This window comes from Petromyzon marinus, chromosome 79, assembly GCF_048934315.1.
Source record: "Petromyzon marinus isolate PM22_M1 ecotype Great Lakes invasive population chromosome 79, UKy_Petmar_22M1.pri1.0, whole genome shotgun sequence".
NCBI lineage: Eukaryota > Metazoa > Chordata > Hyperoartia > Petromyzontiformes > Petromyzontidae > Petromyzon > Petromyzon marinus.
The window spans coordinates 3,399,990-3,415,794 of NC_133745.1; positions in this window are offsets into that span (position 1 = coordinate 3,399,990).

Here is a 15,805-nt window from a genome sequence, read left to right on the forward strand (position 1 = left end):
GCAGTCATGCAAATATCTGATTGAACACAGCACAGCAAAATCAGTTGCACCATTCAATTCCTTTCGTCCAGACGGGGAGAATTCAATCACATTTATTCTATGCGACGTTTCTTATGGGATTTATTGAGCGACAACATTTTGACCCCAAACCGAGAGGATTCTGGGATGTTTGTGTTTTTTTTGTAATAACTCTGGAAGGAAACGTCGCAGACCCATCAAGGTGGTACTCGTACTGCTCGCCTCATCGAGAGGAATCCAAAGATATGAGTAGTTAAGCTATGGGATATAAAATGGACGCTCGACCAATAAAACAACATGTATTATGGGGTTGAATGCTTTTTGCTATTCACACAATTAAAAAAAAAGCAGTAAAGCAAATATCTTATTTAACACAGCACAGCAAAATCAGTTGCACCATTCAATCCCGCTCGTCCAGACGGGGAGAATTCAATCACATTTATTCGATGCGACGTTTCTTATGGGATTTAATGAGCGACAGCATTTTGACCCCAAACCGAGAGGATTCTGGGATGTTTGTGGTTTTTTTTGTAATAACTCTGGAAGGAAACGTCGCAGACCCATCAAGGTGGTACTCGTACTGCTCGCCTCATCGAGAGGAATCCAAAGATATGAGTGGTTAAGCTATGGGATATGAAATGGACGAGCGACCAATAAAACAACATGTATTATTGGGTTGAATGCTTTTTGCTATTCACAAACTAGAACAAAAGCAGTAAAGCAAATATCTTATTTAACACAGCACAGCAAAATCAGTTCCACCATTCAATCCCGCTCGTCCAGACGGGGATAATTCAATCACATTTATTCGATGAGACGTTTCTTATGGGATTTAATGAGCGACAACACTTTAACCCCAAACCGAGAGGATTCTGGGATGTTTGTGGTTTTTTTGTAATAACTCTGGAAGGAAACGTCGCAGACCCATCAAGGTGGTACTCGTACTGCTCGCCTCATCGAGAGGAATCCAAAGATATGAGTAGTTAAGCTATGGGATATGAAATGGACGAGCGACCAATAAAACAACATGTATTATTGGGTTGAATGCTTTTTGCTATTCACAAAATAAAACAAAAGCAGTCATGCAAATATATTATTTAACACAGCACAGCAAAATCAGTTGCACCATTCAATCCCGCTCGTCCAGACGGGGAGAATTCAATCACATGTATTCGATGAGACGTTTCTTATGGGATTTAATGAGCGACAACATTTTGACCCCAAACCGAGAGGATTCTGGGATGTTTGTGGTTTTTTTGTAATAACTCTGGAAGGAAACGTCTCAGATCCATCAAGGTGGTACTCGTACTGCTCGCCTCATCGAGAGGAATCCAAAGCTATGAGTGGTTAAGCTATGGGATATGAAATGGACGAGCGACCAATAAAACAACATGTATTATGGGGTTGAATGCTTTTTGCTATTCACAAACTAGAACAAAAGCAGTCATGCAAATATCTGATTGAACACAGCACAGCAAAATCAGTTGCACCATTCAATTCCTTTCGTCCAGACGGGGAGAATTCAATCACATTTATTCTATGCGACGTTTCTTATGGGATTTATTGAGCGACAACATTTTGACCCCAAACCGAGAGGATTCTGGGATGTTTGTGTTTTTTTTGTAATAACTCTGGAAGGAAACGTCGCAGACCCATCAAGGTGGTACTCGTACTGCTCGCCTCATCGAGAGGAATCCAAAGATATGAGTAGTTAAGCTATGGGATATAAAATGGACGCTCGACCAATAAAACAACATGTATTATGGGGTTGAATGCTTTTTGCTATTCACACAATTAAAAAAAAAGCAGTAAAGCAAATATCTTATTTAACACAGCACAGCAAAATCAGTTGCACCATTCAATCCCGCTCGTCCAGACGGGGAGAATTCAATCACATTTATTCGATGCGACGTTTCTTATGGGATTTAATGAGCGACAGCATTTTGACCCCAAACCGAGAGGATTCTGGGATGTTTGTGGTTTTTTTTGTAATAACTCTGGAAGGAAACGTCGCAGACCCATCAAGGTGGTACTCGTACTGCTCGCCTCATCGAGAGGAATCCAAAGATATGAGTGGTTAAGCTATGGGATATGAAATGGACGAGCGACCAATAAAACAACATGTATTATTGGGTTGAATGCTTTTTGCTATTCACAAACTAGAACAAAAGCAGTAAAGCAAATATCTTATTTAACACAGCACAGCAAAATCAGTTCCACCATTCAATCCCGCTCGTCCAGACGGGGATAATTCAATCACATTTATTCGATGAGACGTTTCTTATGGGATTTAATGAGCGACAACACTTTAACCCCAAACCGAGAGGATTCTGGGATGTTTGTGGTTTTTTTGTAATAACTCTGGAAGGAAACGTCTCAGCCCCATCAAGGTGGTACTCCTACTGCTCGCCTCATCGAGAGGAATCCAAAGATATGAGTGGTTAAGCTATGGGACATGAAATGGACGAGCGACCAATAAAACAACATGTATTATGGGGTTGAATGCTTTTTGCTATTCACAAACTAGAACAAAAGCAGTCATGCAAATATCTGATTTAACACAGCACAGCAAAATCAGTTGCACCATTCAATTCCTCTCGTCCAGACGGGGAGAATTCAATCACATTTATTCTATGCGACGTTTCTTATGGGATTTATTGAGCGACAACATTTTGACCCCAAATCGAGAGGATTCTGGGATGTTTGTGCTTTTTTTGTAATAACTCTGGAAGGAAACGTCGCAGACCCATCAAGATGGTACTCGTACTGCTCGCCTCATCGAGAGGAATCCAAAGATATGAGTAGTTAAGCTATGGGATATGAAATGGACGAGCGACCAATAAAACAACATGTATTATGGGGTTGAATGCTTTTTGCTATTCACAAAATAAAACAAAAGCAGTAAAGCAAATATCTTATTTAACACAGCACAGCAAAATCAGTTGCACCATTCAATTCCTCTCGTCCAAACGGGGAGAATTCAATCACATTTATTCTATGCGAGGTTTCTTATGGGATTTATTGAGCGACAACATTTTGACCCCAAATCGAGAGGATTCTGGGATGTTTGTGGTTTTTTTTGTAATAACTCTGGAAGGAAACGTCGCAGACCCATCAAGGTGGTACTCGTACTGCCCGCCTCATCGAGAGGAATCCAAAAATATGAGTAGTTAAGCTATGGGATATGAAATGGACGAGCGACCAATAAAAAACATGTATTATTGGGTTGAATGCTTTTTGCTATTCACAAAATAAAACAAAAGCAGTCATGCAAATATCTTATTTAACACAGCACAGCAAAATCAGTTGCACCATTCAATCCCGCTCGTCCAGACGGGGAGAATTCAATCACATTTATTCGATGAGACGTTTCTTATGGGATTTAATGAGCGACAACATTTTGACCCCAAACCGAGAGGATTCTGGGATGTTTGTGGTTTTTTTGTAATAACTCTGGAAGAAAACGTCGCAGACCCATCAAGGTGGTACTCGTACTGCTTGCCTCATCGAGAGGAATCCAAAGATATGAGTGGTTAAGCTATGGGATATGAAATGGACGAGCGACCAATAAAACAACATGTATTATGGGGTTGAATGCTTTTTGCTATTCACAAAATAAATAAAAAAGCAGTAAAGCAAATATCTTATTTAACACAGCACAGCAAAATAAGTTGCTGCACCATTCAATCCCGCTCGTCCAGACGGGGAGAATTCAATCACATTTATTCGATGCGACGTTTCTTATGGGATTTAATGAGCGACAACATTTTGACCCCAAACCGAGAGGATTCTGGGATGTTTGTGGTTTTTTTTGTAATAACTCTGGAAGGAAACGTCGCAGACCCATCAAGGTGGTACTCGTACTGCTCGCCTCATCGAGAGGAATCCAAAGATATGAGTGGTTAAGCTATGGGATATGAAATGGACGAGCGACCAATAAAACAACATGTATTATTGGGTTGAATGCTTTTTGCTATTCACAAACTAGAACAAAAGCAGTAAAGCAAATATCTTATTTAACACAGCACAGCAAAATCAGTTCCACCATTCAATCCCGCTCGTCCAGACGGGGATAATTCAATCACATTTATTCGATGAGACGTTTCTTATGGGATTTAATGAGCGACAACACTTTAACCCCAAACCGAGAGGATTCTGGGATGTTTGTGGTTTTTTTGTAATAACTCTGGAAGGAAACGTCTCAGCCCCATCAAGGTGGTACTCCTACTGCTCGCCTCATCGAGAGGAATCCAAAGATATGAGTGGTTAAGCTATGGGACATGAAATGGACGAGCGACCAATAAAACAACATGTATTATGGGGTTGAATGCTTTTTGCTATTCACAAACTAGAACAAAAGCAGTCATGCAAATATCTGATTTAACACAGCACAGCAAAATCAGTTGCACCATTCAATTCCTCTCGTCCAGACGGGGAGAATTCAATCACATTTATTCTATGCGACGTTTCTTATGGGATTTATTGAGCGACAACATTTTGACCCCAAATCGAGAGGATTCTGGGATGTTTGTGCTTTTTTTGTAATAACTCTGGAAGGAAACGTCGCAGACCCATCAAGATGGTACTCGTACTGCTCGCCTCATCGAGAGGAATCCAAAGATATGAGTAGTTAAGCTATGGGATATGAAATGGACGAGCGACCAATAAAACAACATGTATTATGGGGTTGAATGCTTTTTGCTATTCACAAAATAAAACAAAAGCAGTAAAGCAAATATCTTATTTAACACAGCACAGCAAAATCAGTTGCACCATTCAATTCCTCTCGTCCAAACGGGGAGAATTCAATCACATTTATTCTATGCGAGGTTTCTTATGGGATTTATTGAGCGACAACATTTTGACCCCAAATCGAGAGGATTCTGGGATGTTTGTGGTTTATTTTGTAATAACTCTGGAAGGAAACGTCGCAGACCCATCAAGGTGGTACTCGTACTGCCCGCCTCATCGAGAGGAATCCAAAAATATGAGTAGTTAAGCTATGGGATATGAAATGGACGAGCGACCAATAAAAAACATGTATTATTGGGTTGAATGCTTTTTGCTATTCACAAAATAAAACAAAAGCAGTCATGCAAATATCTTATTTAACACAGCACAGCAAAATCAGTTGCACCATTCAATCCCGCTCGTCCAGACGGGGAGAATTCAATCACATTTATTCGATGAGACGTTTCTTATGGGATTTAATGAGCGACAACATTTTGACCCCAAACCGAGAGGATTCTGGGATGTTTGTGGTTTTTTTGTAATAACTCTGGAAGAAAACGTCGCAGACCCATCAAGGTGGTACTCGTACTGCTTGCCTCATCGAGAGGAATCCAAAGATATGAGTGGTTAAGCTATGGGATATGAAATGGACGAGCGACCAATAAAACAACATGTATTATGGGGTTGAATGCTTTTTGCTATTCACAAAATAAATAAAAAAGCAGTAAAGCAAATATCTTATTTAACACAGCACAGCAAAATAAGTTGCTGCACCATTCAATCCCGCTCGTCCAGACGGGGAGAATTCAATCACATTTATTCTATGCGACGTTTCTTATGGGATTTAATGAGCTACAACATTTTGACCCCAAACCGAGAGGATTCTGGGATGTTTGTGGTTTTTTTGTAATAACTCTGGAAGGAAACGTCGCAGACCCATCAAGGTGGTTCTCCTACTGCTTGCCTCATCGAGAGGAATCCAAAGATATGAGTGGTTAAGCTATGGGATATGAAATAAACGAGCGACCAATAAAACAACATGCATTATGGGGTTGAATGCTTTTTGCTATTCACAAAATAAAACCAAAGCAGTCATGCAAATATCTTATTTAACACAGCACAGCAAAATCAGTTGCACCATTCAATCCCGCTCGTCCAGACGGGGAGAATTCAATCACATTCATTCGATGCGACGTTTCTTATGGCATTTATTGAGCGACAACATTTTGACCCCAAACCGAGAGGATTCTGGGATGTTTGTGGTTTTTTTGTAATAACTCTGGAAGGAAACGTCGCAGACCCATCAAGGTGGTACTCGTACTGCTCGCCTCATCGAGAGGAATCCAAAGATATGAGTGGTTAAGCTATGGGATATAAAATGGACGCTCGACCAATAAAACAACATGTATTATGGGGTTGAATGCTTTTTGCTATTCACAAAATAAGACAAAAGCAGTAAAGCAAATATCTATTTTAACACAGCACAGCAAAATCAGTTGCACCATTCAATCCCGCTCGTCCAGACGGGGAGAATTCAATCACATTTATTCGATGAAACGTTTCTTATAGGATTTAATGAGCGACAACATTTTGACCCCAAACCGAGAGGATTTTGGGATGTTTGTGTTTTTTTTTGTAATAACTCTGGAAGGAAACGTCGCAGACCCATCAAGGTGGTACTCGTACTGCTCGCCTCATCGAGAGGAATCCAAAGATATGAGTAGTTAAGCTATGGGATATGAAATGGACGAGCGACCAATAAAAAACATGTATTATTGGGTTGAATGCTTTTTGCTATTCACAAAATAAAACAAAAGCAGTCATGCAAATATCTTATTAAACACAGCACAGCAAAATCAGTTGCACCATTCAATCCCGCTCGTCCAGACGGGGAGAATTCAATCACATGTATTCGATGAGACGTTTCTTATGGGATTTAATGAGCGACAACATTTTGACCCCAAACCGAGAGGATTCTGGGATGTTTGTGGTTTTTTTGTAATAACTCTGGAAGGAAACGTCGCAGACCCATCAAGGTGGTTCTCCTACTGCTTGCCTCATCGAGAGGAATCCAAAGATATGAGTGGTTAAGCTATGGGATATGAAATAAACGAGCGACCAATAAAACAACATGCATTATGGGGTTGAATGCTTTTTGCTATTCACAAAATAAAACCAAAGCAGTCATGCAAATATCTTATTTAACACAGCACAGCAAAATCAGTTGCACCATTCAATCCCGCTCGTCCAGACGGGGAGAATTCAATCACATTCATTCGATGCGACGTTTCTTATGGCATTTATTGAGCGACAACATTTTGACCCCAAACCGAGAGGATTCTGGGATGTTTGTGGTTTTTTTGTAATAACTCTGGAAGGAAACGTCGCAGACCCATCAAGGTGGTACTCGTACTGCTCGCCTCATCGAGAGGAATCCAAAGATATGAGTGGTTAAGCTATGGGATATAAAATGGACGCTCGACCAATAAAACAACATGTATTATGGGGTTGAATGCTTTTTGCTATTCACAAAATAAGACAAAAGCAGTAAAGCAAATATCTATTTTAACACAGCACAGCAAAATCAGTTGCACCATTCAATCCCGCTCGTCCAGACGGGGAGAATTCAATCACATTTATTCGATGAAACGTTTCTTATAGGATTTAATGAGCGACAACATTTTGACCCCAAACCGAGAGGATTTTGGGATGTTTGTGTTTTTTTTTGTAATAACTCTGGAAGGAAACGTCGCAGACCCATCAAGGTGGTACTCGTACTGCTCGCCTCATCGAGAGGAATCCAAAGATATGAGTAGTTAAGCTATGGGATATGAAATGGACGAGCGACCAATAAAAAACATGTATTATTGGGTTGAATGCTTTTTGCTATTCACAAAATAAAACAAAAGCAGTCATGCAAATATCTTATTAAACACAGCACAGCAAAATCAGTTGCACCATTCAATCCCGCTCGTCCAGACGGGGAGAATTCAATCACATGTATTCGATGAGACGTTTCTTATGGGATTTAATGAGCGACAACATTTTGACCCCAAACCGAGAGGATTCTGGGATGTTTGTGGTTTTTTTGTAATAACTCTGGAAGGAAACGTCTCAGACCCATCAAGGTGGTACTCGTACTGCTCGCCTCATCGAGAGGAATCCAAAGCTATGAGTGGTTAAGCTATGGGATATGAAATGGACGAGCGACCAATAAAACAACATGTATTATGGGGTTGAATACTTTTTGCTATTCACAAACTAGAACAAAAGCAGTCATGCAAATATCTGATTTAACACAGCACAGCAAAATCAGTTGCACCATTCAATCCTGCTCGTCCAGACGGGGAGAATTCAATCACATTTATTCGATGAGACGTTTCTTATGGGATTTAATGAGCGACAACATTTTGACCCCAAACCGAGAGGATTCTGGGATGTTTGTGGTTTTTTTGTAATAACTCTGGAAGAAAACGTCGCAGACCCATCAAGGTGGTACTCGTACTGCTCGCCTCATCGAGAGGAATCCAAAGATATGAGTGGTTAAGCTATGGGATATGAAATGGACGAGCGACCAATAAAACAACATGTATTATGGGGTTGAATGCTTTTTGCTATTCACAAAATAAATAAAAAAGCAGTAAAGCAAATATCTTATTTAACACAGCACAGCAAAATAAGTTGCTGCACCATTCAATCCCGCTCGTCCAGACGGGGAGAATTCAATCACATTTATTCGATGCGACGTTTCTTATGGGATTTAATGAGCGACAACATTTTGACCCCAAACCGAGAGGATTCTGGGATGTTTGTGGTTTTTTTGTAATAACTCTGGAAGGAAACGTCGCAGACCCATCAAGGTGGTTCTCTTACTGCTTGCCTCATCGAGAGGAATCCAAAGATATGAGTGGTTAAGCTATGGGATATGAAATGGACGAGCGACCAATAAAACAACATGCATTATGGGGTTGAATGCTTTTTGCTATTCACAAAATAAAACAAAAGCAGTCATGCAAATATCTTATTTAACACAGCACAGCAAAATCAGTTGCACCATTCAATCCCGCTCGTCCAGACGGGGAGAATTCAATCACATTCATTCGATGCGACGTTTTTTATGGGATTTATTGAGCGACAACATTTTGACCCCAAACCGAGAGGATTCTGGGATGTTTGTGGTTTTTTTGTAATAACTCTGGAAGGAAACGTCGCAGACCCATCAAGGTGGTAGTCGTACTGCTCGCCTCATCGAGAGGAATCCAAAGCTATGAGTGGTTTAGCTATGGGATATGAAATGGACGAGCGACCAATAAAACAACATGTATTATGGGGTTGAATACTTTTTGCTATTCACAAACTAGAACAAAAGCAGTCATGCAAATATCTGATTTAACACAGCACAGCAAAATCAGTTGCACCATTCAATCCTGCTCGTCCAGACGGGGAGAATTCAATCACATTTATTCGATGAGACGTTTCTTATGGGATTTAATGAGCGACAACATTTTGACCCCAAACCGAGAGGATTCTGGGATGTTTGTGGTTTTTTTGTAATAACTCTGGAAGAAAACGTCGCAGACCCATCAAGGTGGTACTCGTACTGCTCGCCTCATCGAGAGGAATCCAAAGATATGAGTGGTTAAGCTATGGGATATGAAATGGACGAGCGACCAATAAAACAACATGTATTATGGGGTTGAATGCTTTTTGCTATTCACAAAATAAATAAAAAAGCAGTAAAGCAAATATCTTATTTAACACAGCACAGCAAAATAAGTTGCTGCACCATTCAATCCCGCTCGTCCAGACGGGGAGAATTCAATCACATTTATTCGATGCGACGTTTCTTATGGGATTTAATGAGCGACAACATTTTGACCCCAAACCGAGAGGATTCTGGGATGTTTGTGGTTTTTTTGTAATAACTCTGGAAGGAAACGTCGCAGACCCATCAAGGTGGTTCTCTTACTGCTTGCCTCATCGAGAGGAATCCAAAGATATGAGTGGTTAAGCTATGGGATATGAAATGGACGAGCGACCAATAAAACAACATGCATTATGGGGTTGAATGCTTTTTGCTATTCACAAAATAAAACAAAAGCAGTCATGCAAATATCTTATTTAACACAGCACAGCAAAATCAGTTGCACCATTCAATCCCGCTCGTCCAGACGGGGAGAATTCAATCACATTCATTCGATGCGACGTTTTTTATGGGATTTATTGAGCGACAACATTTTGACCCCAAACCGAGAGGATTCTGGGATGTTTGTGGTTTTTTTGTAATAACTCTGGAAGGAAACGTCGCAGACCCATCAAGGTGGTAGTCGTACTGCTCGCCTCATCGAGAGGAATCCAAAGCTATGAGTGGTTAAGCTATGGGATATGAAATGGACGAGCGACCAATAAAACAACATGTATTATGGGGTTGAATACTTTTTGCTATTCACAAACTAGAACAAAAGCAGTCATGCAAATATCTGATTTAACACAGCACAGCAAAATCAGTTGCACCATTCAATCCTGCTCGTCCAGACGGGGAGAATTCAATCACATTTATTCGATGAGACGTTTCTTATGGGATTTAATGAGCGACAACATTTTGACCCCAAACCGAGAGGATTCTGGGATGTTTGTGGTTTTTTTGTAATAACTCTGGAAGAAAACGTCGCAGACCCATCAAGGTGGTACTCGTACTGCTCGCCTCATCGAGAGGAATCCAAAGATATGAGTGGTTAAGCTATGGGATATGAAATGGACGAGCGACCAATAAAACAACATGTATTATGGGGTTGAATGCTTTTTGCTATTCACAAAATAAATAAAAAAGCAGTAAAGCAAATATCTTATTTAACACAGCACAGCAAAATAAGTTGCTGCACCATTCAATCCCGCTCGTCCAGACGGGGAGAATTCAATCACATTTATTCGATGCGACGTTTCTTATGGGATTTAATGAGCGACAACATTTTGACCCCAAACCGAGAGGATTCTGGGATGTTTGTGGTTTTTTTTGTAATAACTCTGGAAGGAAACGTCGCAGACCCATCAAGGTGGTTCTCTTACTGCTTGCCTCATCGAGAGGAATCCAAAGATATGAGTGGTTAAGCTATGGGATATGAAATGGACGAGCGACCAATAAAACAACATGCATTATGGGGTTGAATGCTTTTTGCTATTCACAAAATAAAACAAAAGCAGTCATGCAAATATCTTATTTAACACAGCACAGCAAAATCAGTTGCACCATTCAATCCCGCTCGTCCAGACGGGGAGAATTCAATCACATTCATTCGATGCGACGTTTTTTATGGGATTTATTGAGCGACAACATTTTGACCCCAAACCGAGAGGATTCTGGGATGTTTGTGGTTTTTTTGTAATAACTCTGGAAGGAAACGTCGCAGACCCATCAAGGTGGTAGTCGTACTGCTCGCCTCATCGAGAGGAATCCAAAGATATGAGTGGTTAAGCTATGGGATATAAAATGGACGCTCGACCAATAAAACAACATGTATTATGGGGTTGAATGCTTTTTGCTATTCACAAAATAAGACAAAAGCAGTAAAGCAAATATCTTATGTAACACAGCACAGCAAAATCAGTTGCACCATTCAATCCCGCTCGTCCAGACGGGGAGAATTCAATCACATTTATTCGATGAAACGTTTCTTATGGGATTTAATGAGCGATAACATTTTGACCCCAAACCGAGAGGATTTTGGGATGTTTGTGGTTTTTTTGTAATAACTCTGGAAGGAAACGTCTCAGACCCATCAAGGTGGTACTCGTACTGCTCGCCTCATCGAGAGGAATCCAAAGCTATGAGTAGTTAAGCTATGGTATATGAAATGGACGAGCGACCAATAAAACAACATGTATTATTGGGTTCAATGCTTTTTGCTATTCACAAACTAGAACAAAAGCAGTCATGCAAATATCTTATTTAACACAGCACAGCAAAATCAGTTGCACCATTCAATCCCGCTCGTCCAGACGGAGAGAATTCAATCACATGTATTCGATGAGACGTTTCTTATGGGATTTAATGAGCGACAACATTTTGACCCCAAACCGAGAGGATTCTGGGATGTTTGTGTTTTTTTTGTAATAACTCTGGAAGGAAACGTCGCAGACCCATCAAGGTGGTACTGGTACTGCTCGCCTCATCGAGAGGAATCCAAAGATATGAGTAGTTAAGCTATGGGATATAAAATGGACGCTCGACCAATAAAACAACATGTATTATGGGGTATTTAACACAGCACAGCAAAATCAGTTGCACCATTCAATCCCGCTCGTCCAGACGGGGAGAATTCAATCACATTTATTCGATGCGACGTTTCTTATGGGATTTAATGAGCGACAACATTTTGACCCCAAACCGAGAGGATTCTGGGATGTTTGTGGTTTTTTTGTAATAACTCTGGAAGCAAACGTCGCAGACCCATCAAGGTGGTTCTCTTACTGCTTGCCTCATCGAGAGGAATCCAAAGATATGAGTGGTTAAGCTATGGGATATGAAATGGACGAGCGACCAATAAAACAACATGCATTATGGGGTTGAATGCTTTTTGCTATTCACAAAATAAAACAAAAGCAGTCATGCAAATATCTTATTTAACACAGCACAGCAAAATCAGTTGCACCATTCAATCCCGCTCGTCCAGACGGGGAGAATTCAATCACATTCATTCGATGCGACGTTTTTTATGGGATTTATTGAGCGACAACATTTTGACCCCAAACCGAGAGGATTCTGGGATGTTTGTGGTTTTTTTGTAATAACTCTGGAAGGAAACGTCGCAGACCCATCAAGGTGGTACTCGTACTGCTCGCCTCATCGAGAGGAATCCAAAGATATGAGTGGTTAAGCTATGGGATATAAAATGGACGCTCGACCAATAAAACAACATGTATTATTGGGTTGAATGCTTTTTGCTATTCACAAAATAAGACAAAAGCAGTAAAGCAAATATCTTATGTAACACAGCACAGCAAAATCAGTTGCACCATTCAATCCCGCTCGTCCAGACGGGGAGAATTCAATCACATTTATTCGATGAAACGTTTCTTATGGGATTTAATGAGCGATAACATTTTGACCCCAAACCGAGAGGATTTTGGGATGTTTGTGTTTTTTTTTGTAATAACTCTGAAAGGAAACGTCGCAGACCCATCAAGGTGGTACTCGTACTGCTCGCCTCATCGAGAGGAATCCAAAGATATGAGTAGTTAAGCTATGGGATATGAAATGGACGAGCGACCAATAAAACAACATGTATTATTTGGTTCAATGCTTTTTGCTATTCACAAAATAAAACAAAAGCAGTCATGCAAATATCTTATTTAACACAGCACAGCAAAATCAGTTGCACCATTCAATCCCGCTCGTCCAGACGGAGAGAATTCAATCACATGTATTCGATGAGACGTTTTTTATGGGATTTAATGAGCGACAACATTTTGACCCCAAACCGAGAGGATTCTGGGATGTTTGTGGTTTTTTTGTAATAACTCTGGAAGGAAACGTCTCAGACCCATCAAGGTGGTACTCGTACTGCTCGCCTCATCGAGAGGAATCCAAAGCTATGAGTGGTTAAGCTATGGGATATGAAATGGACGAGCGACCAATAAAACAACATGTATTATGGGGTTGAATGCTTTTTGCTATTCACAAACTAGAACAAAAGCAGTCATGCAAATATCTGATTTAACACAGCACAGCAAAATCAGTTGCACCATTCAATTCCTCTCGCCCAGACGGGGAGAATTCAATCACATTTATTCTATGCGACGTTTCTTATGGGATTTATTGAGCGACAACATTTTGACCCCAAACCGAGAGGATTCTGGGATGTTTGTGTTTTTTTTTGTAATAACTCTGGAAGGAAACGTCGCAGACCCATCAAGGTGGTACTCGTACTGCTCGCCTCATCGAGAGGAATCCAAAGATATGAGTAGTTAAGCTATGGGATATAAAATGGACGCTCGACCAATAAAACAACATGTATTATGGGGTATTTAACACAGCACAGCAAAATCAGTTGCACCATTCAATCCCGCTCGTCCAGACGGGGAGAATTCAATCACATTTATTCGATGCGACGTTTCTTATGGGATTTAATGAGCGACAACATTTTGACCCCAAACCGAGAGGATTCTGGGATGTTTGTGGTTTTTTTGTAATAACTCTGGAAGCAAACGTCGCAGACCCATCAAGGTGGTACTCCTACTGCTCGCCTCATCGAGAGGAATCTAAAGATATGAGTGGTTAAGCTATGGGATATGAAATGGACGAGCGACCAATTAAACAACATGTATTATTGGGTTGAATGCTTTTTGCTATTCACAAAATAAAACAAAAGCAGTCATGCAAATATCTTATTTAACACAGCACAGCAAAATCAGTTGCACCATTCAATCCCGCTCGTCCAGACGGGGAGAATTCAATCACATTTATTCGATGAGACGTTTCTTATGGGATTTAATGAGCGACAACATTTTGACCCCAAACCGAGAGGATTCTGGGATGTTTGTGGTTTTTTTGTAATAACTCTGGAAAGAAACGTCGCAGACCAATCAAGGTGGTACTCGTACTGCTCGCCTCATCGAGAGGAATCCAAAGATATGAGTGGTTAAGCTATGGGATATAAAATGGACGCTCGACCAATGAAACAACATGTATTATGGGGTTGAATGCTTTTTGCTATTCACACAATTAAAAAAAGCAGTAAAGCAAATATCTTATTTAACACAGCACAGCAAAATCAGTTGCACCATTCAATCCCGCTCGTCCAGACGGGGAGAATTCAATCACATTTATTCGATGCGACGTTTCTTATGGGATTTAATGAGCGACAACATTTTGACCCCAAACCGAGAGGATTCTGGGATGTTTGTGTTTTTTTTTGTAATAACTCTGGAAGGAAACGTCGCAGACCCATCAAGGTGGTACTCGTACTGCTCGCCTCATCGAGAGGAATCCAAAGGTATGAGTGGTTAAGCTATGGGATATGAAATGGACGATCGACCAATTAAACAACATGTATTATTGGGTTGAATGCTTTTTGCTATTCACAAAATAAAACAAAAGCAGTCATGCAAATATCTGATTTAACACAGCACAGCAAAATCAGTTGCACCATTCAATTCCTCTCATCCAGACGGGGAGAATTCAATCACATTTATTCTATGCGACGTTTCTTATGGGATTTATTGAGCGACAACATTTGGACCCCAAACCGAGAGGATTCTGGGATGTTTGTGTTTTTTTTGTAATAACTCTGGAAGGAAACGTCGCAGACCCATCAAGGTGGTTCTCCTACTGCATGCCTCATCGAGAGGAATCCAAAGATATGAGTGGTTAAGCTATGGGATATGAAATGGACGAGCGACCAATAAAACAACATGCATTATGGGGATGAATGCTTTTTGCTATTCACAAAATAAAACAAAAGCAGTCATGCAAATATCTTATTTAACACAGCACAGCAAAATCAGTTGCACCATTCAATTCCTCTCGTCCAGACGGGGAGAATTCAATCACATTCATTCGATGCGACGTTTCTTATGGGATTTATTGAGCGACAACAATTTGACCCCAAACCGAGAGGATTCTGGGATGTTTGTGGTTTTTTTGTAATAACTCTGGAAGGAAACGTCGCAGACCCATCAAGGTGGTACTCGTACTGCTCGCCTCATCGAGCGGAATCCAAAGGTATGAGTGGTTAAGCTATGGGATATGAAATGGACGAGCGACCAATAAAACAACATGTATTATTGGGTTGAATGCTTTTTGCTATTCACAAACTAGAACAAAAGCAGTAAAGCAAATATCTTATTTAACACAGCACAGCAAAATCAGTTCCACCATTCAATCCCGCTCGTCCAGACGGGGATAATTCAATCACATTTATTCGATGAGACGTTTCTTATGGGATTTAATGAGCGACAACACTATGACCCCAAACCGAGAGGATTCTGGGATGTTTGTGGTTTTTTTGTAATAAGTTTGGAAGGAAACGTCTCAGACCCATCAAGGTGGTACTCGTAC